Here is a 24,583-nt window from a genome sequence, read left to right on the forward strand (position 1 = left end):
TGTACTATGTGCTTTCCCTGTAACCTAAGATGGAAAAAATACGACTTTGTTGTCTGATTGGATTACTCTGCAATTATTGTTATTGGCTTTTATCGTAGTTATTCATATTAATGGAATTTCGAGAGTGGTCATTAACATTATTATCAGCTTCCTATTCCCTTAGATTCATCGATATTTGTGAGTGTAGCTTTATCTTTACGTACAGCGCCATGAGATACTTCAATATGAAAGGCGCTTTATAAAATAGAGGTTATTATTATCATAATTACCTTCGCTGTCAGAGACCAATCCCGTGCCCATCAGGCCGACCAATAATAATCTTAGGTTTTTTCGGTAAAGTCACGTAAGTAAAAAATAAAATTAAAAGTTAATAAAAGTAATAATGGAAATAAAATAAAATAATATAATAAAATATATAATAAAGTAAAATAATAAATCACGACGTTTCGGAGGCAACACAAGGTCCTCCGTCATCAGGTGGGACAGTCACAGCTAAAATTACTGCATCAAGTGAGGGAAAACTCCAAAAGACCAGCCCTTAAATACAAGTTAATAATGATTCACAGTTAACGCACGTGTTTTACAACCTGGAGACATTTTCCTGGACAAAGGGGGGGTGGGGAGGTGGGTGGAATTCTCCTTCGGTGAGTTGCTTTTACGTCCACCCGCGCCGAATGCTAAACCGCGCTTGTGTGGTCGCAGGTACGACTACCAGGAGATGCTACACAACTCCACGTTCTGCCTGGTGCCACGTGGTCGACGCTTGGGCTTCCTTTCGTTTCCCTCGAGGCGCTGCAGGTAGAAACCCGCCAGCGCGTGCCGTGCGTCTTCTCTCGTCCGAAAGGTTTCCATGTTGGTTAATTGTTTTTTTACCCTTCTATCTGGCAACTAAACTGACACTTTTTTTTACAAGGAGTCATGTTTGCATAGACCACAATACCTACGGTCGGAATGCAAACAAAAAACATAACTCTGATAATGTGCACTGTCCTTGAAGTTATGTTTTTTGTTTGCATTATGACTGCAGGTATGGGGTCTATGTAAACATGACTCCTTGTAAAAATGTGTCAGTTTTGTTGCCAGATAGAAGGGTAAAAAAACAATTATTAGGTTTCCATGTTGTTAATTGGTTTTTTACCCTTCTATCTGACAACAAAACTGACGCCTTTTTTACAAGGAGTCATGTTTGCATAGACCACAATACCTGCAGCCATAATTAAAAAAAAACATAACTCTGAAAATGTATGCACTGTCCTGGAAGTTGATTGGTCCACACCCGAGACAGCTTCCTTAGAGCCTAGTCTCACATGGGTTGGACCAGATGACGCCAAAAGGCGCACAGCTCTATGTTTTACACCCGTGTGTTGTTCAGCGTGATGTTCGACGTTTCGCCCCCCAGGACACAGCTTCCAGGACCTTCGGCAACCTTGCGGAACTGCAAGGTTGGCGAAGGCCCGGGCGTGTGGAGGCAAACGTCAGAACTCGGTGGCCGGAGAGTTGCCATGCAGACCCTTCCGTTGGCTCGATGTTAAGGTTCTAGATTTGAAGCTTTCGTGACTGCAAGGATTCATATTCTTATGTTTTTTCGGTGAAGTCACGTAGGTAAAAATTTAAATTAATAAAAGTAAAATAAAAATAAAATAAAAATCACAACGTTTCGGAGGCAACACAAGCTTCCGTCTTCAGGTGGAACCGTCACAGCACGCTTGCTGTATCAAGTGAGAGAGATTCCAAGAAAACAGTCCTTGTGTATATACTGGTTGAGGGTGGGAGGAGCCAAGGTAGGCCCTGGATATTATTATTGTGAGGTGTCGGTGCGGCTGAAGCACGCTGTTAGGAATGAGCCTTTTTTGTGTAAACTAGGTGCGGATGATGTAAAGGATTCGATTTGAAAGCAGACCGATTGGGTACATTTAATTATTATTGTCAAACTTGTTTGCCGAGGAAAGCCTCCCTGTGTCTCAAGGCATCTTCAGGAGGGTCCTGCAAAGTACGGGGCAATGTGGAGCTCTGCAATCCAATGTGATTGATTTGCAGGGAATTTTTCAGCATTCGGATGTTTTGCCAATTAGCAGTTGCATTGTATGGTGGATTTTTTTGCTATGGAAGGAAAGCAGAAACTCGTGCAGAACAGGGGAAGAGAATTTTGCAACACATCCACACACAAGGTGTCCGTGATTGGAATCGAACCGGGGCCCTTCTAGCTGTCATGCACGCATTATGACTGTGCTACCCTGCCACCCAATTGTATATAACAAGCTTGGCATTTCTGCTCGGGAATTTTAATAGAGACTTTTTTTTCTTCCATTTGGCACCTATTGTATTACTTATACAGCCCTTTATCAATGCAACGCTGGATGAATGCCTCGCCATGCCATGTCTGTCATAGGGGATTGTTTCACCAACCTTCATCACGCTGGTAGGTGTGTGTTGGTAAGTATGGTGTGGGGCCTGCTTCAGATGCCACTCGCCACTGATGTTGTCCGTGACCAGGAATTTAACTCAGATCGTCAGACTCATAGCGAGGTGTTCTAACCACTGCACCACTGCTCCGCTCCCAGTGCACAGATCAATTTACATGCAGCTATATAACCATAACTCTAGGTAAGTGAGCCGTTTTTCCAGTCCAAAAATGTTTTTTACAGGTTCATTAATATATTATAAAAAATTACATGTTTCTTTGCTGGCCATGCCCACTGCCGTGTTAGGTTCGAAAACCTAGCCATGCCAAAAATAGGCTGGTCCAGCACTGATTGCATTTCTGCACTTAGCGGAGAGAAAATGTATGAAATAAATCTTAAATACACAAAACAAAAAGCGAATTATTGATTTTCACAGTTTTTTTTCATTGTTTCCAATGGACTGGTAAACTAAAACCATTTGCATGGAAGGGAGGCTTTGTGCATTGTGGAGTTCCTGGGCAAAAGCACACGTCTTCTTGGTTCTTTCGGTAAAGTCACGTAGAAGGGAAGTAATAAAATAATAATAAGTATAACCCGTAAAAACAAAGTTTTTCACTATAAATCCTTTATATGCGAGGCGGCTAGAGTCCTCTCGTCCTCTGGCTTGAGATGGCTGCCACCTATGGGTCAGATTATTGCATTGCACCATTAAGCAATTGGTAATTAAATATAATATTTTTGTCCTAAAAAGTGTAACATTTTGGAAACGAACATTAATTGTCACGCACAACGAGTCTGTGTGGAAAATTTCAGCTCGATTGGATCACGGGAAGTGGGTTAAAAAACGACTGAAAGATTTGCACGGTCGTAAGCAAGCAAGCAAGCACGCAAGTGAACTTAATATAAATGATTTAAAAATAAAACATAATCAAATAATTCTCACGACGTTTCGTCTACAACGCAAGCAGCCGTCTTCAGGTGAAGAATGAGACACTGCCAAGCTTGGAGCTTATATATAAGCTGGGTTGGAGGTGGAAGAAGAGCGCCTTAACAAAAGAATGCGCATATCAATAAAATAATTCTCACGGCGTTTCGGCCACAACGCAAGTATCCGTCCTCAGGCGGAGAACAGGTCTGTCTTATTTTATTATGTTTTATTTTTATTATTTTATTACTTCCCTTCTACGTGACTTTACCGAAAGAACCAAGAAGATGAATCCCTGCAGTCACGAAAGCTTTAAATCGAAATTTAACAGCACACGTATTACGATAATTGGTTTTTTACCCTTCTATCTGGCAACAAAACTGACGCCTTTTTACAAGGAGTCATGTTTGCATAGACCGCAATACCTGCAGTCATAATACAAACAAAAGACATAACTCTGATAATGTGCACTGTCCTTGAAGTTGATTGGTCCACACCCGTGACAGCTTTCCTTAGAGCCTAGTCTCACATGGGTTGGACCAGACGACACCAAAAGGTGCACACGTATTACTTTTCAGAACTAGCAAGCACATGACTGCGAAATAGAGCCCTACCATGTAGTTCTTTGACCATATTCTTACATTTATATTTTATTCAAGTCTGTTATTTTTCAGTTTGCAAATAATGTTTGAAATGTAGTTTCATTCATCATCCCATTTAATAACCTTGTAAATTATTTGTGTTCTGATTTGAATGCGATTATCTACAGTAACTGCCAATTGTGAGTTGTTTTTTAGTGTTTTTCTCGTGATTAATTCCTGTGACTTCCTTACTTAACATGTAATAAAATGTGACCTAATAAAACGGGTGCCTAAAGTTTAATATGAATATGTCTTGTTCTAAATAAACACCCCCCCCCTCCCAATGCGTATTGATTAATTAACTTCTTACTATCAAAATATTTTTTTAAATCCGTAACTTAATTAGGTCAAAGTAATTGGGATTGCTTTGACCTGCGTTAAGACATTCCAGTAATTAAAACCTGCTGAGGATTTATACAAACTTAAATTAAAAACACACCAACAATTAATGAATGTCAATGTTTTACACCCTCATTTAGAAATTAAACTTTTATATGTTTTAAATTTTATCCCATTTTTCTAGATATACTTTTGAAAAAAAAGTGCAGTCTCCTCAGCAAAAAAATTAGCAAGTCAACACAGTTTAATACAAGCCTCATTGTCACAAGCCAAGATATACAGATGCGATTAAAATATTTTTTATCAGGCATGCATATGAATACGCCACATCATGTTTTGTGTTTACGCTAAAAATGCATCTTTTATTAAAACATTGTTTTCGTTTAATCAATCCCGTTATTGTTGTATTGCTTATTTACACATTTTTTTTGTACGAACAGCAATTACATCATTGCAAGTTTACTTGGGAAAAGTCTCGTGTATTCATCGTGTTTTCCTGAAAAGGACATTTTTTAGGGTGCCTTAAGCGGTATACTAATGTGTTAGTGCAATGTGCAGGCTGCAGGCACGTGGCACGTGTAATTCAATGCAGAATATTTGCAGTAAGGGATTTTTTTTTACCCAGAATAGCTGGCTTTATAGTTGTCCTGGGCTAAAGCAGTGCAAGCACGCAAGCGTTCCTTGCTTCCTTCCAAGGCTGGCTCTAGCTTCAGTTGTGACGCCCTCCATTGCCTTTCTCTCCTGCCCCTTGAACAATACTTGCCTCTGTGCACGGGGTCACCAAATGCCAAGCCCAGACATGACGTCAGTGCGTTGGGGTACGGAATCACAAAGCACATCGTCGGCCTTTAGAAGTGACACACACACACAAAACCCTGCTGCCTCCGAACACTTGTGGACGTTATGTATTCCGCAAATCTCCATGCCCCCGGAAATCTGTTTGGAGCCAAACCCGATGCCAGCATGACCACCTTGAATAATTCTATGCTTGCATTTTTTTAATTATGGTCTTCATGCTGCCAAACACCTGCGCTTCTAGCCCTCGTTGTTGGTTTTGGGTCTCGAACGTACGTACATTAATTGTTATTTGAAAGGCAATTTGGCCAATAATTTCAGACCACATTTTACCACGCATTTTAAATTGTTTTTACCTCACACTTTTGTTTTTTTTTCCACTCATTGATTTTTTTTTCTCCCCCCCACAGGTCTATTAATTTTTCAAACAAATTGTGCAATATTTATTTTATGTGTTTCTCCATTGGCTTTTACCTATGTACCAGTAGAGTAACACGGATGGTGTAATGGTTACCGCACGGGACTTGCAAATCCAGAGGTCGCCGATTGCATTCCATATCTCGGCACGGCAGTTGAAGCAATGAGCAAGGTTTTTAAAACCGGCAGTGCCTCTGTCCACCCAGCAGTGCTAATGAGTGCATGCTACAGTGAATCGATGGGAAGGTCACGTGTGGTAGAGGTGGAGTGTTGGCACTCACACCTGTTTCAAGGTGTCTAGCCAGCGTGGAAGAGAAGGCCAATGAAACAATTCCTCTCGACCCATACTTTCCGAACCCCAATCTACTTCCTGCTGGGCAGCTTTGCGTTTCCACCTTTGGTGGCTAGGAGATGTTAACTACCTTGCCTGGTATACAGGAGGTCGTGGGTTTGATCCTGACCCTGATGCCTGCAGTATAGTTCGAGTTTGCACGTACTCCCTGTAGTCTTTTTTCTCTGGGTCCTCTAGTTGTTTTCCCTTCACGTAAAAAAAAAAACATCTGCTGAGAGTATTTGTCTGCTATAAATATCCACGTGATAAGCCACTTTGTTGAATTATTATTGTGGCCAGGTCGTTTTCTGAAAAAGAGCGAAATAGCTCATTGGGCCTTACCTGGTGAAATAAATTTTAAAAAGTACGAACAAAATCCAGCATTTTCTTCCTTAACCATGGCCACAATGATTTGTTCTCTTCTGTGTCAGGCTGCATGTGTTCCAGTGCTCCTTAGCAATGGCTGGGAGCTTCCCTTCTCCGAGGTGATCGACTGGAGCAAGTCCGTCATTCGCGGGGAGGAGAGGCTGCTTCTTCAAGTATGTTTGCAAGTGCACGTGAACGAGCGGCATAACTTTCCACCACTTTTCTGCTTGACCGCTCCCAAGAGCATTCTAGCCACAGCTTGTAACCCTGCAGATTAATGAGGCACCGCTGCAGGCTTAAGGCAGGACTTTGATTCCGACAGGCTGGGAAAAGCTATTACGAAATGATTGGTGTTTGAAAGAGGAAGCAGTTCACTGGTCCAGTAATTTGCAGTTCTGTCTGATGTGTTCTTTGTTCTTTGTGATGCAATGATACATCAGTATTTTTTTCATTTTGTGAAATAAAATACATGAAGAAAAAAAAAACTGGGATTGTTCACCAAAGCGTGCATGCAACTGCATATCTCTTTCATATAGCCTGATCCATCCTCCCTTAAGATACCTGGAACATAGGTGTGGGCAGTTTCATTTTATATAAGGTCACTTCATGAAAACAAATGCCTCTTAAGTTTACTTCTGCTGCAGAAAAGAATGCGACATTAGGCAGAGCGCACGCGTGTAACCCACGTGACTCAAAGCAACACAAAATGTATGAATGCAGCAGCAGCAACAAAAAAATCAAACAAACACAAATAAACAAAGATCTCTCATATAGCCTACATAGATTTGTTTTTTGCAAATACTGTTAGAAACCACCTATTAAGGCATGAGGCATATCTAGCACCATGCAGAGCCACCTTTGTCTCCCCATTAAAGTTTATACATCATAAAGGTTCTACATCATGCCAGCTAAGGCTCTCTTCCCCCTCCAACCCAGCTTAAATATACGCTCCAAGCCTGGGGTGTTTCATTCAGACGCTGTCTTCTCGACAGACCTGTTCTTCACCTGAGGATGGTTGCTTGCGTTGTGGCCGAAACGTCGTGAGAATTATATTATAATGTTTTATTTTTATTATTTTATTATTTTATTATTTCCATTCTACGTGACTTTACCGAAAGAACCCAAGCAGATGAATCCCTGCAGTCACGAAAGCTTTAAATCGAAATCATACCAGCTACTCAATTAAGGCTAGATCGTCTTGGGAAAGACCCAAGACTCTTTCACATATCGCTCGCCACTCACGTCAGCCCTGACCAGGAATCAAATTGATGGCGCCGTGTTCACAGTGCGGCCTGCTAACCATTCTCGATCACTCTTTTCCACCCCGCAAAGCCCCCGCCATACACACACACACGCACGTATATTTTTCCCCAAATTATATATCCCCAGAAAAATATGAAAGGTATACACAGAAGGTGAGGTTATGTCTAAGTGTGCACCCATTGTAGGTTGGCACGAGTGGCATTGATTTCTCTTCGGTAACGTCACGTAGAATGGAAATAATAAAATACAAATAAAACATAATGAAATAATTCTCACGACGTTCGGCCACAACGCAAGCAGCCGTCTTAAGGTGAAGAACAGGTCTGTCGATAAGACAGAGTCGACAGACCTGTTCTTCACCTGAGGACGGCTGCTTGCGTTGTGGCCGAAACGTCGCGAGAATTATTTAATTATGTTTTATTTTTATTATTTTATTATTTCCATTCTACGTGACTTTACTGAAAGAACCAAGAAGATGAATCCCTGCAGTCACGAAAGCTTTCAATCGGCATTGATATCGTTAAGCGCCTGGTGTTCGCTGCTCGCGTGAAAACGCAGACGGGCCACGGCGCGCGGTCATCTCGTCGTGGCCACAGAGGACGCATGGCCAAGTGCGGCCTGTGCATCGTTGAAGCAGGAATGGTGGAAGGGAGAGCCCCCTCCCCCACATTTTATTCCGATACAGTGATCGCAGACTTATCGTGGGTCAAAAAAGCACGACGATCCTGTCTGCTGGATCATCCTCACCAAACGGATCTCCCAGGAGGAGCAGCGGCTAGGATTTGCCAGGCTCGGTGGCTCCTAGGCCTCGAGGCAGCCACAATATGGCAGGAGGGCCCGTAAGCTCGTGTAATCCGTCGAGTAAATTGGATCCAATGCCAAGCGCCGCCTGAAGTGCACTGGTGGCAGAAGGCAGTCGAGTACCTCCTGAGGCCAAGTGTGGCCTTAGAAATGGTGATTACCAACTCCGCATTTTTACATTTTAAACAAATGCACTGTGCTAATTCTAGATTTGAAGCTTTCGTGACTGCAAGGATTCATATTCTTAGGTTTTTCAGTAAAGTCACGTAGGTGAAAATTTAAAATTAATAAAAGTAAAATAAAAATAAAATAAAAATCACGACGTTTCGGAGGCAACACAAGCTTCCGTCTTCAGGTGGAACCGTCACAGCACGAATTGCTGTTTCAAATGCACTGTGCTGCATTCAAATGAAGTGGGTTTTGGCACGTTACGCTACCAATTGGAATGGAATACTTTTAATGGAATGTGTGTTTTGGTATTGTTTGGGTGGTGCACAATCCTGTGTAATTATCAGGAACACTCTTCCGTTGCACACATATGGCCCTCGATGAAACGTTCATGTCAAACATTTAAGCTGGAGTTTGTATGTTTGTAACTTGGAGAATCCTATCCATATCAGCATCAATAACATCATTGGCGGACACTACAACTTACGTACCACCACGGAGGTTTTTTTGTGGTTCCTGCTGCAAGCCCCTCCGGTGTGTGTGTGTTTTTTTTGGGTTGCGCACTGCGTGTTGTTCGGCCCGATGTCCGACGTCGCGCTCCGCGTGCTGGTAAATGGAAGCCCCCAGTGCGCGGGGCAAAACGTCGGACATCGCGGGTACAGCTCGAAAACACATCGCAGAGATGCACAGCTGCACGCAAGCCGTGTAACGTACACCGATGCTCTCGTTAACTGAATCACATACAACATTTACACGGCATGGTGCCAAGCGCACATCATATATGATTAAAACATCTGTTTGTCCTAAAATCCCCTTCCCTACCTAGATCCCATCGGTCGTTAGATCAATGACCATGACAAGATTTTGGCGCTCAGGCAGCAAACCCAGATGCTGTGGGAGGCTTACTTCTCTTCCGTTGAGAGGATAGTGCAGACCACACTTGAGGTAAGATCCATGAAGCGCACCGCCGCATTCCCACCTGCTTTTTGAAGTTGCAAAAAATGTGAGCTTCTCCATTGTTCAGAGAAATCGACTTGAAAAGGATGAAAACACATCACAGGATATCGTTATTTGCCACCAGCGAAAGGCGTTTTTGCGTTACTTGAAGTTCATTAAACATGAACTGTATTAACTGTGCGACACATACTCTATATTTGCTTGATTATGGTTTATAATAATTGTGTACATTAAACTTGAAATACATTTTCCCTTTGTAGCTCAAGCTACACGCCTGTGAAATAATAGTTTATTGCGTTGAAATGACGGATACGGTAATTTAACGAATACAAATTATGAAACTAGTATTGTTATAAACGACTCGCAGATGACGCTGGGCTTAAAATATTGATTCGTGCAGTTCCTCGGGCAAGTTGTACATCATGTGGTGTGGTCCGGCGCAGAAAATAGCAAGTTTATAATTCAGCGCAGCCCTTTTCATGGTGAACGTTTTACAATGCCACTTGCAAAAAAAAATGTTTTTGCAGATAATTCAAGACCGGATATTTTCACACATAGCCAGAAATAAATGCTGTGGAACCAATCGCCTGGTGGACTGTACGCTCTGCCACAGTATTCCACGGATTGCGCTGATTTCCCATTTTTATACGCTACTTTGGGTAAGTGTTGTGCAACTTTAAGGTCTCTTAATTAATTCCGACCGTAATGAAAGCAGTTAAAAATGACAGAAAAGTTAACCAGATTTTATGTCCTGTTCCTTAGCAGACAGCAAAAAAAAATCAGCAAAATGCCAAGTGATTTTCAGGAAATATATGTCCACAGTAAAAGTTTTGCAACCATTCGCGGAAGCAGTCAAGGTTATACGATCAGTTTTTAATGCACGCGTGTGTTGTTGAAAGTGCCTTAAAGGTGTTTAGTTTTTGTGCAGAGAGAAACCGCTACATTTTAATTGCCTGCTGATGTGTGTAATTCATAACAAATCTAAATCTGGGATACTTTCAATATCCATCATAAAAAATTATTGGTCAAGAATATCACAATAACGATATTTGTTTAAATAACAAAAAATATCACGATGAGATGGATATTTGTAAAACAATAAAAAGCATTGGTTAGCTTCCTTCATTTTAGAAGTCTTCAATGTCGAGCAGAGATGCATGAGGATGTACCAACCAAATTTGAGGACCCTCAGTGAGACAAGCACTATGTATGTATGCATTTGGAAGTTATTTCACACCACACCTCGCCAACTGTGCCCATCGGACGTGTGGGGGAAAGGACAACAAACTAAACAAACAAAATCAGTTCTAAAGAAATTAGTTTTCAATCCAGATTTAGAAGTGCACAGCTCCAGTGTCGTCCTAATCTAAGAAAGAAACGTCACCATTTCCGGCATTTAGCGGCCAATTGAGTTCCATTGCACGTAACAGCAGAGTCTGAAGAGGAGCAAGGTTTTTCTGCTTGCGGGGTTTTTATTTTGGAGGTTGGGGGGGGCAAGGGAACGCTCTTTCAATATTTGCTTACTTTGGCACTTCTTGGCCGGATTCCTACAATCCCATTAGCCGCGAGGCATGATCTTGTCACAATGTCAAACGGAGTTCGGTCTGCCGATTTAGCACCAGAGTTTACGCACTTCCACTGAATAGCAAGTGGTGCCTCCAAAATAAATCACGAGTCTGGTTGGCAGCGTGGCTAGCACTGACATGCACCGTGTCATGGAAATGATTTCAGATGTGTGCAGTCACTATGGATATTTCTATTTAGGTTATAAGCTACCCGGTGGAATGTTGTGAGGTTTTTTTTTTGAGTGGACAGTGAGAGTTTAAAATGTTCGACGTTACAGAGCTTTGGACGAGCATGTGGTGATTACGATGCTGATAAAAAAGATGTAACAATAACAACACTGGTCACACTTTTTCTGGCATAAGGTATTCCAACGGTTTTAAGGTAAATTTGGGGTGCTGATTCCAAATCTGGCATCAGTTTTTGTCTATCACATCAGGTTTTTGAGATATCAAATATTGTATTTTCAATAAAAACTGCAGAAGAAAAATATTAAATAAATGTGGATATCTACATAAAATGATATTATAAAACACACTATCCTAAAAATACAGCACCATATTTTAACACTAAAGCAGTCACTGACTCGCAACACTTGCAATCATAAGTGACAGAATTAATTTCGGGTAAAATCAATGAAAATGGGGTATGCCGATAGCATAAAAATGAGATGTGATAGAGCAAATCTGAGATCAGATTTGGAATCGGCACCCTGAAATTAGTCTAAAACAGCTGCAAAAGTCCAGGCCAGAAAATTCATTTTTGTTGACCAGTGCAATTGAGATGTTGATGATGTTTTTTTTTTATTTTTTTCAGGGATCAAGCCTTTGGAGCAGTTCACAGCCGTTTATTTTATGTCGTTTCCCCACTAATCTCCCAGTCCCAGCCTATCATCAAACTCATACTCGCTGTTGCAAAATCCAAGTACTGTTCACAAGTAAGTCTGATTCTACAATAATCTGTGGAATGTGCCCAGGGAACAAGCCATATACAGTATAACATAATATAATTTCCATATAAAGTATTATATTCTTGGGTTTTCGGTAAGTCACGTGCGTAAAAAAAAAAATTAATAAGAAGTAAAATAAAAATAAATAAAAATCACGACGTTTCGGAGGCAACACAAGCCTCCGAAACGTCGTGATTTTCATTTTATTTTTATTTTACTTTTTATTAATTTCAATTAAAAAAATTTACCTACGGACTTTACCGAAAAAAACTAAGAATATGAACCTGCAGTCATGAAAACTCAAATCTAGAATATAAAGTATTACTTTAATAGAATGATTATAGTTGAAGATTATCACCGTATAAGTACTACCCTTTTGTCAATCCACTTCTGGATAAGGAGGCCTCTCCATGCAACGCAGATGGGATGGAGTTTCTTTAATATATTTTACCCCAGATGGTCATAGCCGGTTGTGGAGGTGGAGAGCATAGATGTGGGAGCATAGTACTGTACAGCAATCTCAATTTTTCTGCACTACCCTCTGCTGCCACACTGTTGTCCCCACAGCAGCCTATAACACCTATTTTATTCAATGCCAATGGTCCCCCATCGAAAACACAATCCAGGCACAAGCCTTCTTAGCTTCTGAGCTAGAATGGTGTCCGGGCACATTCGTGTGATTTTTTTTTCCACGAGAAATGTTGACTAATATACAATTAATTTGTGAGTCAAACTCAGGAATGTTGCGAACTTGGCGTGGTGTGAGAGTGGGCTGAGACAAATAAAACGTCCATCTCCCATTATGCCCTACATTGTTCTTATAATGTGTAAATTGGATAACTTGTAATGGTCTGCCAAGTGCAGAAAGGAAATGAAATAAGAACAATCATAACATTGTTATGGGAATGATAATTACTACTAAAAATAGTCCCGCGGACAGCTAAACAGCAATCACTTGTAAAAAAAAAGTGATGTCTTCACATTTTAAAGGCGCGCATAAAAAATGTCCTTATAATTGATTATATTCATGCAAAATATACTTTAAAGCATAGTGCCTGTCAGCAAGAAGGTCTGGGTTCTATTCCTGACTCGAACACCTATCTGTTCAGAGTTCATATGTTCTCCCCCTTTTCTGTGTGGGTTTCCCTCTGGGTTCTCCAGTTTTCTCTCCATCGCTAAAACACGCACACACACACAGTGCAACTGCTATTGGCCAAACATCCAATTGCTGAAAAATTACACAAAATTACTCAACAAAAACTAACACCAAACTTTTTTTTTAAACGAACTAAACATTTTTTTTATTTTACCAGATAAGATCCACTGAGCTATACAGCTTTTTTCAGAAGTCACCTGACCACAAATGACAGCTCAACGAAGTGAATTATCACGCGGAAATGTATAGCAGCCACAAATACCCTAAACACATGTTGCTAAATGTTGAGGGAAAAACCGGAGGACCTGGAGAAAAATCCACGTGACCACGAGGAGAACACGCAAAATACAAACAGGCGCCAGGGTCTGGATCAAAGCCACAACCTAATGTGTACCAGGCGAGGTGGTTAACATCTCGCCACTGTGGTGCCCCACGAATTACATTTTGCACATTGTCCCCCCCCGCAATTGCATAAACTTGACAGGACTCTCCCGAAAGAGAGCGGATAGGCTTTTCCTGGCTAACCTAACGTAGTAAATGATGTCTCCCCATGTCATTCCTTCTTGTCCTCAGATTGTGATTCTGTGGAACTGTGACAAGCCCATGCCAGCAAGAAACAAGTTGCCAGACACCACAGTGCCTCTAATAATGATTGAGGGAGAGAACAAGGTGAGGGCACCATGGCAAAGGATGATGATCTAACGCTCGTGACAGGAGCGGACTGCTTTGTCCGGCGGTACAATGGGGTGCCACTGTTAAGGGTGCCCTGACGTTGGGGTTATTGAACGTGACAGTCGGTAAACGTAAAGGACCGGTGGCATGAAACTAATAACGTCTAAACAGCACTCGGGGGGCCAGGTTGTGCTCACTGAGGCAAAGGTGATATCATCTTGTGAATGTGTTGCGTCGGAATAGGATGAGTGATAGGGGCAAAAAAATGCCATCGTTATTAACCGAACGAAAATAGCACTTTAGCACTTTTTTTTTATTCCAGAATGCGGCGATCCGTTTCATATTTGCATGCTGTATATTTTAACGTTTCGAATCCATTGAATCAGATATTTGTAAAATAGAATAATATATATGGCGATATTAAGTACCGCTTACACGTATGAAGTGGATGCTACACAATTCTATGCATTGTTAAAAGAACAACGTGAATAATAAAGAAAACAACCCTGCATTCAGTTAATGTTTTTCCAAAGCATACATTTCGTCTCACGTCTTATACAGATGATTAAGAACGTAATCATAAAATGCAAATAGACTAAAAATGGCCAGTGCATTAAAACCGGCCTGTCTCGCTATTCTTATCTGCAGTTGCACATTTTCTTGCTTCCAAATGCGTTTCACTAACATTCCCAGTTTGTCTGATAAACACTCATTTTCGTTTCTCATTATCATCATCATCATCGTCGTGTCTTCACTGGGTGGTTACAGACTTGCTGTTTTTCCCGGGATTTTCTGTTGCATGTAGTCACTGTAGATGTTTCTTGTTCATGTTTTATTTTGTTGCGGTTGCACCCGAGTCAAGAGCAGCATGGCTCACAGGGTTATACCTAATACATGAAACAACTGAAACAGGATTGCGATATCAAGCGACCTACAACATGAGCAAGTTCCAGGTTGCGTTCCTCCCCGCTCCCCGCGAGGCTCCAGCTAATATACAACCGCAGTTTAGAAAGATTAAATCTGCCAATTGATCTCCAGTGCATGATAGACTTGAATGGAGAGTACGGAAGACACTTTCCACTTAACCTGTTATCTTATTTGGCTATTGGGGAAACCATTCATATTCTTGTTCATTGTGTGTGCTTATGAAGATGTTTGACTGCGAGCACAGCAATTATTACAGCAACATAACTTTTTTCATCGTGTTTTTCCTTACCTCCGTACCGTCCCATTAATTCGTGTACTCGATTGGAGCGGTCTCATTCTGCTCTTTTGACGTCATTCAGACCGTGGCATTGTCAGGGTAACAAAATGTTTTTATCTTCGTCCCTGCCGTCTGACGTTGGCTGGGCAGGTGATGAGCAGCCGGTTTCTACCCCTGGACGTCATTCAGACTGATGCCGTTTTGGTCTCGATGAAGACACGGTCCTCTCCACAAATGAGGCAAGTCCACCGTTCGCACACACACACACACAGTTATCCGGGGAGAGAACAACAACAAACACGCGGACGGGTTAATGAGCGGTCTCGATATAAATTTCGGGGCGTGCGTACGACTGCACCTCGCCACGTTGCCATTCATATTACAAGCGGGCGTTGTTGTCGAATAAGGCTCGCGATTTTGCAACGGCAACAAAATGTCAATGTCTAAACTCGTTTGCTGAAATACAAATAATCGAACGCCAGAAATGATCTAGATTTGAAGCTTTCGTGACTGCAAGGATTCATTTTCTTAGGTTTTTTTTCGGTAAAGTCACGAAAGCTTCAAATCTATGAAAAATATTATTTTTATTTTATTTTACTTTTAATAATTTTAATTTTTTACCTACGTGACTTTACCGAAAAAAACCTAAGAATAGAAATTATCTAATTTAATACACCGCTGACACAGGAGCTGCACAATGCGCAACTATCAAAATAAATTGCCACCTCCACCGCGAACAATATTGTTCATAGCTGTTTATCCTTAGCACAAGCACCGATACGTATTGCAACGTGTTTAAGCAACAGCAAACAACGGATTCTGTATTCACACACAAATCGCAACAAGAGCAGGGCTGTCAAGAAACGCATCTGACATCTGTTAACGGTCCGGCTTCCTGATCACGGTGGCCTCCAACAAGTCAGTTGCGTCTGCAACGAACCGTTTGGTGTTTGTGCAAGAGGTGCGTAATCACGGAGACGCCTCGCGCGGAGTTGGCGACGCCTCGGGTAGAAATTACACCCCCGTCGCTGCGCGCAGGTGGACTTCTCCTTCACGGTGTGGCAGAGCTTTCCCGAGCGGATCGTTGGCTACCCCGGCTCGCAGCCACTTCTGGGACAGCAACAAGGGCGGTGGAGCTACACTTCTAATGGACCAACGATTACTCCATGGTTCTCACCGGGGCTGCGTTTTACCACAGTGTGAAAACACTTTCTCACCGTGGAACCTCATTTGCCAGTAAAAAAATATGATTATTGGTTTTTTACCCTTCTATCTGGCACAAAACTGACACCTTTTTTTACAAGGAGTCATGTTTGCATAGACCGCAATACCTGCAGTCATATGCAAGCAAAAAACACAACTCTGATAATGTGCACTGTCCTTGAAGTTGATTGGTCCACACCCGAGACAGCTTTCCTTAGAGCCTAGTCTCACATGGGTTGGACCAGATGACGCCAAAGGCACACAACTCAAGACAATGCACCATCAGAGTATGAGAGCTCGGGGTAAGAATTTACACCATTGGAACCTCATTTGCCAGTAAAAAATATGATAATTGTTTTTTACCCTTCTATCTGGTTGTGTGCCTTTTGGCGTCATCTGGTCCAACCCATGTGAGACTAGGGCTCTAAGGAAAAGCTGTCTCGGTGTGGACCAATCAACTTCAAGGACAGTGCATACATTATCAGAGTTATGTTTTTTGTTTGCATTATGACTGCAGGTATTGTGGTCTATGTAAACATGACTTCTTGTAAAAAAGGTCAGTTTTGTTGCCAGATAGAAGGGTAAAAAAACAATTATAACAATTTCACCGTCACCTTCCCTCATCAGCAGCAGCAGCAGCCATTGCCTATCCGCTGCTGAATAAATGTGTCCACGTTGCCGTCGTTTTCGGGCAATGCCATGCCACTCCATCTCACTATCGCAATCGAACCGATCTCGTCACCCCCATCTCTGCGGTGGTCGTTTTCCCATGGCGCGTTCTCTCCTTTGGCTGCCATTTCTTCACTTACTTACCTTGTGATGTGTCCTACCCCGAGGCTATTTGCTTTCCTGAACGGTCAACACGATGCCTCTGATTTGCATTTGTTTACTGATCCATGTCCTCCTCCTCCTGTCTCTCGGCGTGGTTTCAAGGACGCATTTCTCTGTGCTTCTTTGCACACTTTTCCAATGCTTAATCCCTTCTGACTTTCCAAGCCACGTCTGAAAGCCTTGCAGATAACTGTTACAGGACTTTTAAGTTCTACGTAGGAGGCATTTGACTAATCACCCACCCCTACATAAATTCTATGAATTGCAACGATTATGAGTCACAGTTCAAGAATGATTCCATTTTTACAATGCCATTAGTATTGTTTTCTAAATTTTGTCTGTGAGACTTTTTTTTTTTTGCATAACTATAAGCACTACCCTCTGCTCTAACTGTTGTGGTTTTACTCTCCGACACACCGGTGTGCTGAACTAGTAACGAATTGGCACGTTTTGTTTACCTGACAAACCTAATCAATTGGCTGTGTCGGGTGGTGGCAGCGGATTTAACGACACATTTATATTCACGCAATCTCACCCAAAAACCTCTTATGGATTATATTGGTCACTGAAAGTCTCCTGCTATGTGTTGAACTGAGGTGTAGCGTTCATTAGTGCAGCGACGTGTTAAGCTAAAACGATGTGAGCCAGCATCTCTGACAACGTTGGTTCCAATGCCTGGGCTAAAGGGAAGGTACGAGGCACAATAGAACACGTTATATTTTCAGTCTCAACGAATTGAAAAATTATCACATGGAGCGGAATGACCGTTTCAGCCCGGTTGCCAACAACTGAACGGAATATATAGATTGTTGTTGCTGGCGAGGGCATTACATAACAGACACATGGAAAACACCGTGCGATTAAAAGCTTATCCGGTCACGTAATCCCTTAAGCAATAGTCTTGAGGCCAAATGAAGAAAGATCCAGACCGAAATGAAATTATTTTGTTCAGTTTAGCCACAAGTAAGTCTACTGCTGAGATGCCCAGCTGGTTGTCGTTTGGTGGTTTGTTCTCAAACCAAGGGGCAAAGGTAAATGTAAGTATTTTTTTTAAAAATAATAAGCTTGTTTACATATTTAATCCATTCAAATCTAAAGAGAAACGATACATTGGGCACCTAGGTTTCGGCAAGGCATAAAGACAAATCTTTTGCCCCTTTTAGACTGCACTCCCTCCCCCCCCCCACACAGCCACCGAAAGGGTGGACAACGATCCAATGTTATTTTGTAAAAGTTAAAGAAGGAAACTTGTAAACGAATGTGTTTCTACAGTCATGTTCAAGATTTCACAGACATCCAAATTCACTATTCCATTGACTATCGTGACCTTGGTCAAATTCCTAGCCATTCCCCCCCCCCCCCCCCCCCCCCCCCCCGCAAGTGCTGAACATCTTAGCAGGGTGTAACACATTTATTATTATTTGTTTCAGGTACTATCATTATCTGTACACATATCACCTTCCCGAGAGCTTGAAGGCCAATGGTGGACCAAATGGCAAACTGCGAAGACATCCTCATGAACTTTCTGGTGTCGGCTGTGACTAAGCTTTCCACCCATCAAGGTCACTCAGAAGAAGCAGTACAAAGAGACAATGATTGCAGCAGCAGGTGAGTTGGTGGTTAGTTTGTTGCCCCCCCCCCCCCCGCACACATCCGATGAGCACGGTTGGCTGCGTACGGTACGAGAGAAGTTCAACGTGCAACGCGCACAAAGTGCGAAAGGGCAGAAGGAATTATACTGATAGGAACAACCTGGTTCCACCAGCCCACAGGGGATTATTGTGTCGCCGTCCGTCCGTCGTGCATCCAAAAATGGGAGGATTGAGGCTGGGTGGAGAGGAGAGGGTGGGGAGGGGCTGAGGGGGGGGAGAGAGGGTGGGGAGGGGCTGAGTGGGGGGAGGGTGGGTTGGGGAGGGGCTGGGTGGGGAGGGTGGGGAGGGGCTGGGTGGAGAGGTGGGGCTGGGGTGGGGAGCGGCTGGTCACCCCGTGGTGCCCTTATAAAAACTCAACGTTTAACCTACTCACGCCGGCTTGTGCCCGCCCTCACAGTCGGCCATATTTGCGGGAATACACCACGCCGCCGTTGACCCTGGCCATTGACCGAGCAACCCACGTCTACCAGCTCCCTCCACAGGAATGTGTTAAGGTCGCACTCATTGCACACAAAGTTATTTCAAACAATGCACCACGATGCCAAGCTGATCTCGTCCAGGGACGTAACCATCACACAAACTCCGGTCATCTTCGTAGCGGATTTTGGCGGAGCCATCGAAACAAACACGGTCACTGCATCTGGCATCGCGCGCTTTCAGATGTGCTTCTGCGGCCGTCTGGAACGCTCTTCCTTCCGATATTAGGAAGCCACTGGAGCCATGCACTTTTTAAATCTAGATTGAAAACTCGTTTCTGTAGAACTGCTTTTTGTGGTTAGTTTGTTATCCTTCCTCCGCACTACGATTAGCACGGTTGGCTATGCACAGTGTTAAAGAAGGTGAAACACACACACATACATACTACAAAACAATAATGGGGTTACTGGACTCCGCCATAACACTTGTGGCCATCCAAGCATACCCAGGCTCCACCCTGCTAAGCTTGTGAGATTTGACAAGATTAGGCGCATCCTGAGCTGTAGGCATGATTGAAAATGTAGTGTGAAAAGTTTGCGAGTCACAAGTTCAGATGACTGCTCATTCAGTTTGTCTGCAGCTTGTCCCTATCTGTGCATGCAGAAACTGAGGAGTATTTCATATTCTACGGTTCTTTCGGTAAAGTCACGTAGATAGAAAAAAGATAACAATAAAAATATGAAAAGAAGGTGAATACAAATATCACGACGTTTCGATTGCAACACAAGCGGTCGTCGAGTATTTGTTTTCTGCCGAAGCAGTGCAATAATCTTACAGAAGCAGTGCGAAAGAAGTTTTAACTACATTCCTGCGGAGGGAGCTGGTAGGAACGTTGTGTTGCTCGGTCAATGGCCAGGGTCAACGGCGGCGTAGGTATTCCGCAAATATGCCCGACCTGTGAGGGCGGGGCACAAGCCGGCGTGAGTAGGTTTAAACGTTGAGTTTTATAAGGGTCAACCACAGGGTGACCAGCCCCTCCCCTCCCCCACCCAGCCCCCACCCCTCCCACCCCCACCCAGCCCCACCCTCCCCACCCTCTACACCCAGCCCCTCCCCACCCTCCTCTCCCCACCCAGCCCCTCCCTGCACGACGGACGGACGGGACACAATAATCCCCTGTGGGCTGGTGCAACCAAGGAGGTTCCTACCAGTAACATTCATACATACATACAAAGAAGAATCGGCAAAGAGGAACGTTCCGAGGACTCCCTAGGAATGCGGAGGGCATGCAGGGGAGCTTTTTGTCTACTCCGTTGGTGGTGTAATTGAATGGTGTTCCTATGGAGCACAACTGTGAGGTTTTAATCTTATTTTGAATTAATGTTGTCTTTCTTTTCACACATTAAAGATGATGATTAACATGTCAAACAAAAGTACTTTTTGAATGCACACAAGATAATGTGCTTTTTCCTCAAGTGTTTTTTGTTTCTCAAGAATCGCTTTTAGTTGTTGGCAGAAACGGAATTGAAATGTCTAAGTGGGGTAAAGTTATGTCAAAAAACGATCGCAAAGGGGGTATAATTGACTTCCACATTTCTTGCCTAGGTTATAATTTACTTGATAACATGTGTTGTGTTCGATATTGCCTAGAATTCATTGTGTTAACCTGTTATTGTTTGCAGAACATTTCTATACACATCAACATAACATTTCCGTTTCATGTATCTTTATAAGTATATTTACAAAATTCGTTTGGTGGAAAGTGACAATAATTACTCATTCACCTTCAAATAACTACGGGGAATCATTGCTATAATTAGAATTAATATTTGAAAAATATCACACTGCCATCTGCATTCATTGCTGTGTGAATAGTATGTTTGGTGTTGTCCCATCAACTACTTCAACTACTTTCTATTGGCTGCAGAATCACACTCTTCCACAACGTACCAGGACCTTTGAGCCTAGAAAAGTTTGTCAATTGCGAATTCAGGAGGCTGTAGGGGTTGAAAATGGGTTATCAAACGGACTTGCAATCTATAGGTTGCCTGTTTGATCTCCAACTGGGGTTAAGTAAAACTAATTGGGCATATGTCTTGAATTCTCTCCCATTCCCTCCATCCAGCAGTATTAATGGGTATACCCACAGTGGTCAATTATATCGATGTGGTGGGATAAAGTGTGGGTATTTTCCATTTATTTCAATTTATTTCTATTATCATATGTCCAGTGGGGATGGGTAGGCCAAACTCCCTCTCAGAGGAGCTCTCTTGGCCTCTATAGCGGGGGCACTTACACCACCGGTAGATTGACAAGCAATTGCAGGGTCTGCACCTTTAACTCATATTTAGTAATTCGGTCAAATTCCAAAAATCCAAATCAAATTTCTTCGTAGACCTATATATTAGTAACACAAAGTTAAATACAATTCTCCCACATTTGGAAAGCTAAAATTGAAAATGTGGGTTTTCAGAGTGTTCTCCTTACACATATATGTCACAAATCTATTCTCTCTAGCCTTTATACAACATGATGAAAACCTACATCAGTCACTGCATCATTCATGACAAGCTACACGCATTAGACATGATGCCATAACAACATTACTCACGTGTCTAAAAACGAACGGTTTGCCAAGATCACAGGGCATTATTGCGTCCACATTTGTTTTCACTCATTAGCGGCTGAAGGATCTGCCCTGAGGGCTGAGTGTGTGACAGAAACTCTCAAAGACTTTCTCCCTGCCCAGCTGCCCACCTATTTAACAAAACAAAACAAACACCAACCCAGCCTCGCCATGTCTTAGCCAACAGGGACTTTGTACGATCCATCTAGCCCAGGATTCGGCAACCTGCAGCTCCGGAGCGGGAAATGCATTTCTTCAAGACCGCTTCTTGCGTTCGTATTTTAAGGACCCACCATCTCGTATCCACATCGCATTGTGGCTATTGAAATATTGAGTGTTTTTTTTTTAAATACCTAATTCGAACAAAAAATGTTATTTTGGTTGCGACCCCCCCCCCCCACCCCCGATCGAGACGAACACAATGTCCTGAGGCAATGTTTAAAAGTTTTGAAAGTATTAAAATTCCATATGCGCACACTTGCAATATGCCACTTACATAACCGGGCAGCTTTGAACCAATAACAATGGAAACTGCTGCTGCGCTCACGGGACGCTGGCGTGGTGGAATGGTCGTCTCACTCGACTTGCAATCCGGAGAGAGGTCTTGGGTTTGACCTTTCGGCATCGCGGTGCAAGTGGGCACACTGGGTTAGTCGATCGGAAGTCACGTGCTGTATGGGCACTTGCCACCTCTTCCAAAGACATCTGGCCAATGCAAAAGAGTAGGCCAAATATTCGCGTCTACGAGAGCAAGAGACAGCGAATTGCACGCTGCGCCTTTTAGCTTTTGATGTGAACGCAATAGATGTGATTTATGCCGAATTTGTCGTGATGTTCTTTAATTTCCGGTCTACCGTGAAAAATACACTTTTGGTCCCATTGAGCTCTACCTGAATATAAAGGGATTACGACATGTAGTGAATTTAAAGCCCCCTACTTTCTAACATTGAAATTACTACTGATCATTTGGGTGACGAAATGACTGATTGACTGATCATGTGAGGAAGCTGAAACTAATCAAAAATATAGTCGAGGCTATGCTTATTAAACTGGAAAATCCAAAAATTGGCCCACTAGAATGTACGGCACAACTTTTAATTGGTTTTACTTCTAGGGCAGGAGTCAGCCTACAGTCTTGTGCTAAAACACCTAAAAGTGGACGATCCAGATCATCGGTGAACCTTGCTACTCACTTGCCTTAAGAGAATGATGCTAAAACCAATAAAAAGCAGGCAAAAGCTCATTCCTGGTTCAGAGCAGAGTATTAACATCACCCTCCCTATATCCAATGCCATCGAAAGTGTAATGTGTTACAAATTATATGTCTGTGGCTTCGATATCTGTGAAGAATACTTAAGTTTTTTTATATCATTTCCCTGTCATTGTCTCTCGCCCCCAATTAATTACAACCGTGCTCTAAAAAAAAAACCCGTATTAAACTCACGAATTCCACCTTCACGAGATTTGTTGCTGGTCACCTTGGCGTTTTGGCCCTGCGTGCTGTGTGCTCAGGCAACCCCCTTGTGACAGCTATCGTGCGTGACTGTTCACCTGAAGACGGAAGCTTGTGGTTGCCTCCGAAACGTCGTGATTTTTATTACATTTTAATTTTTATTTAACTTTTTATTAATTTTTATTTTTTACCTACGTGACTTTACCGAAAAACCCAAGAATATGAACCCCTTGTGACTTATTTATTCTTGTTACGTATAAATATACTCAAATAACATTGCAATCGCCCAACAGGATTCAAGATGTTCTGGCGCGAAACACGCACCGTTACTTCGAGTGCGCGCATTGAGGGTGAGACTTAGCAATCCTCGTGCTGTGTGCATTTCCTGACCACCACCACCCTCTCCCCCATGTCACTCGCAGGGCTCAAAGACGTCTCGCTGGGCAGACCCCGACCACTTTGCACAGCGGCAGACCTGCATGAACACCTTTGCCGCGGGGTTCGTGCACATGCCACTCATCCGCTCGCAGATGCGCTTAGACCCTGTGCTCTTCAAGGACCAGGTGTCCATCCTGCGTAAGAAATACCGTGACATTGAGCGGCTCTAGTGACTAAGATCTGTACCGTGTAACATCCGCGGCTCAGCAGGATGCCACTGAAGCAGAGCCCAACCGCTTACCGGGGCTCTTTCCTGCTGAAATAAATACACATCTATCTAAATCTATGTAGTGGCAAAGAGGGAGAAAGGAGGGGGGGGGGGGCAAAGAGAAGAAAACTAAAAGTAAATGAAGATCGAAAGGGATGCAGAAAATGAGAAGAGGCGATGAAGGAGGGTCAGAGAGAGGTGATCGCAGGGTGACGTTTTCGCAATTTGCAGGAATCGGTCAACTACTCGCCGGTGACGTTCAAAGCAAGTTGAGGAGGTTCCCATGCGCATGCTCAAGTACTGAAAGTAAAATACTAAGACCTGAGGGTCATTCTCAAAGAAACAGAGAGAAATGACTTTGAAACTCAATTCAGTTAATCCATAAATGCCAGAAATGCTTTGATATCTATAGTTTAACATAATGGCATTTTCTAATACGGTGTTAGACAAAGAAAATCCAGTGCTCATACAGTAATGTCAAAGCCTTAAACATCAATAACGGTAATGATCATGTTGTTAGCATGAGTGAACTATTGTTTATGTTTCAGCACTGTCTGAGGGTACCTAAACAATGTGTTGATTGACTTTACCTGTTTAACTTAATTCCAGACCTTTTTTTCCCCCCATTTAATGTTCCGTCTTCTTAGGCATCTTATTGTACGAATATTACTTGATCACGTAAAATCTATATGAAGAGCGGCTGATTGAGCGTTCGTTAGCAGGGGTATAACGATGCATGTGGTGCACATGGAACTGCGAACGGGGGAGACTCGGTCCTGAATGCAGATTATTGCAATTGTTAAGGC

General features: G+C 42.7%; 1 pseudogene; it reads left to right on the forward strand.

The window, feature by feature from the left end:
• Nucleotides 1–702: 702 nt before the first annotated feature.
• LOC133362873 (exostosin-1-like) lies at nt 703–23,866 on the forward strand (annotated as a pseudogene).
• The last annotated feature ends 717 nt before the right edge of the window (nt 23,867–24,583 follow it).

Source organism: Lethenteron reissneri, unplaced genomic scaffold (assembly GCF_015708825.2).
Source record: "Lethenteron reissneri isolate LAM-NWPU_2019-01 unplaced genomic scaffold, ASM1570882v1 scaffold_1631, whole genome shotgun sequence".
NCBI classification, from domain to species: domain Eukaryota; kingdom Metazoa; phylum Chordata; class Hyperoartia; order Petromyzontiformes; family Petromyzontidae; genus Lethenteron; species Lethenteron reissneri.